The sequence below is a fragment of the Alosa alosa genome, chromosome 21, assembly GCF_017589495.1.
Source record: "Alosa alosa isolate M-15738 ecotype Scorff River chromosome 21, AALO_Geno_1.1, whole genome shotgun sequence".
Lineage (NCBI taxonomy): Eukaryota > Metazoa > Chordata > Actinopteri > Clupeiformes > Clupeidae > Alosa > Alosa alosa.
In genome coordinates this window covers 14,511,002-14,514,503 of record NC_063209.1, presented here as the reverse complement: position 1 = coordinate 14,514,503, position 3,502 = coordinate 14,511,002, and positions in this window count along the sequence as shown.

Here is a 3,502-nt window from a genome sequence, read left to right as displayed (position 1 = left end):
TGAAGAGGAAAGTGATCAAAATCTAAAGCACAATACAGAGGGATCCAAGAGGGAAAGAGTGTGTGCATGAGTAGGAGCGTGTAGAACCTGACTGGTAGCCAACACACACCTGCACACACTCACACACAATATATGCTGTCAAAAAGTATTATGTAATCACACACACACACACACATAAACACACACATACACAAACACACACACACACACACACACACACACACACACACACTTGCCCAAATAACTATGAATGTATAGCCTAGGCGTCTGTGTGTGTGTGATTTTCCTGAGGGGAGTGGACATTATTACCAGCGTGCAACACAGGAAAGTAAATGAAAATTTCACACACCCACACACACACAGGCATGCCTGCTCAAACCAAGGGACCTGTGAGGATATGTGGATGTGGATTTATTTGTGTGTGTAGTGGAACCTGTGGTGGGAAAGCTCAGCATTAAGAGACAATACACACATCACATAAATACTTGCACACAGTCACATATCACACAAGCAAAACATACGTGCGCAAACACACACACACACACACACACACATAAACAAAGTATACACACAAACAAAGACATAGACATACACACACACACACACACACACACACATACACACTCTCTCACGCACACACACACACACGCATGCATGCTCACACTCTATCTCACACACACACACACCACACACACACACACACACACACAGAGCCATTGCGAGCATGTGAGGGGCCATACGTCTTGATAATGATGTGGGGAGTGGGGTATTGATCATCGTTTTCCTCTGGTGTGTATTTCCAGGGCTCCAAGCAGACAGCAGGAAAACTGCACTGGGATCCCCAGGCAGTGTTACAGACCCTGTGTGTGTGTGTGTGTGTGTGTGTGGGTTTTTTGTGTGTTTATGACAGAGAGTGTCTCTGTTTGTATGTATGTGTGAGAGAGCAAGCCTGTGCATGTGAGTGTCAGTGTGTGTGTGTGTGTGTGTGTGTGTGTTTATGTGTGTGTGTCTGTGCATGTGTGTTTGTGTGTATGTGTGTGTACGTGCGTTTGTGCGTGTGTGTGTGTGCGCGCGAGTGTGCGTGCGTGAGTGCGTGCGTGTGTGTGTGTGTGTGTGTGTGTGTGTGTTTGTTAAAGGGAGGGATGAGGACAGGCTTGTGATGTGTTGGGGTGCTGGAGGGGTTGAGGGGGGTTATGGGGATCTGGTTCAACACAACTTGACTAATGTGTTTACATAACGAGCTACCCCTGCTCTTTGTCATGTCTGCCAAGAGGAGCACTGGAGCCCATCTGGACAGCTCTCCACTGGGCCAGTGGATAACACACGCCTCAAATCGCACTTAGTTTCACACGCACACACACACACACACACACACACCTTGATTTGGCCAATGGATAGCACATTCACACACGCCTCAAATCTCGCTTACTTTGTCTCTCTCTCTCTCTCTCTCTCTCTTTCTCTCTTTCTCTCTCTCTCTCTCTCTCTCACACACACACACACACACACACACACACACACACACACACACACACACACAGGCATGTGCCTCCATCTCCTGTTGAGCTGTCAGCTCGGCTCCTCAGGCTGCTGTAGGCTGCAGCGCAGATGAGAGGGTGACGTGGAGTCTCAAACACATGGCCAGGATGCCCAGGCAACAGGACACAAAACAAAACAGCCCACGACACGCAAAGAAAAACACACAATACAGCACCGTCATAGTCCAAAACACACAGACACACACACACACACACACACACACACTGCACACACACACACTCACGCACACACATACATACACATACACAGGTGTGCATATTATGACGTTTTCTAAACAAAGTTCGGGAGGAGCCCTTAGGGATGATTGACAGCAATTAACTCACCTGTCTTCCGCCGCCAGGATATTTAAGCCGGCCTCCTTATCCATACGTCACACACTGCGGCGCTCGCAAAATTATCCCTCCTCCATTTCCATGATAGCCCAGTTACTCATCCTCCTTACACAGGCGGTGCAAGCGGCCATCGCTCTATCGCGATCTCCGCTTCAGGCATTCCAGGACCACGGCCAGCCACCATGCCAACCACGCGCTTAGCTTATACGCTCAGCATAGCAAGCATGCCGACGGGCGAACTAGTGAACATATACACACGTAAATAAGCACAAAACACACACACTGATATAAACATGACATAGCCACATGCTGAGTCACACACACACACAAATGTGCATGTGTGCATGTGCATGTGCTCTTCATATGTAATGACAATGGCATTGTTATAACACACAGACACACACACACACACACACACAGAAGCCAATCAATTTACTCCACAAATAATGATTATTGTATAGTACATTATGCAAATAAGCACATACAGAGAAAAAATAATGCATGCACACACACAATCATTTTGGTTAAATACCAAATATAATAGGGCTTTGACACAGACACACACACACACAAACATGCATGCACAAACGCACGCACGCACACCGCACGCACGTACACACTTACACACACACCTTTGACTATGTTTGACTAGAATGTCAGACTACAGATATGTTAGAGTTGCCCCAGTGACAAGTGTACGCTTGGCATTTTGCCAAGCCAGTTCTGACCCATAATGACCCATTAAATATGCCCCCATGCCCCCCTGTCCCCATGCCTGCTCTACCCCGGTGAGGCTGCTGCTAATTAGCATGGCCCCTGAGCTCCGTCGCCCCGGCCACCCAGAGACCAAACACACTTCATCACCAGGTACCGCATTCACACAGTCAAACAATCTACACACCATTAGCATTTCCCCTTTGCAATTGCAATTCTAATTACCTACCCTGATGCTATTGTGCAAATTCAAGAACATTTGTTGGAAAACTGTGAAGTTAGAAAAGAAATAAAAAAAAGAAAAGGAATAAAGTCTTTAGAAGAGGAGTAATTTCGTATAGAATACTCTCATTGAAAACTGACAAGCACTATATCACATCAGTTATTAACGTTTTTCATGTGACGTATTCTAGGTTCTATAGTTTTCTTTACATCCAGCTGGTAGGCAAGGGACAAGTTGAACCCATTGAACATCGTTGTCTGCAGCTGCCTCTCAGTAGGCTACATCTCTGTATTTCAGCAATGTCAACATTTCAGGCATCAATAAAGGTGATGATGAAACGTTATCCCATTGTTCAATATTTGATAGCCTGTCACAGGAACGTTGTTTCGCTAAAATCGCCCTGATTTGGTGCATTGATCTGTATCGATAACGTTATGGGAGAACCGCATGTAGCCTAATGGTAGCCTAACTTTTTTTCTCTGTTCAAAACTCGGTTTACACGAAGACAATAGCCTTTCTTAGAAGCTGTGAAATTTGACCAGAAAGGAACATGTCTTCCTTCTGAAAGCTGACACAAAATCAAACAATATTTGATCATTTAACTTCAACTGAACAGAGACAGGTCTTGGTAGGCAGACTCAGCAGACGTTAAAACGGTAGCCTACTGTTATAG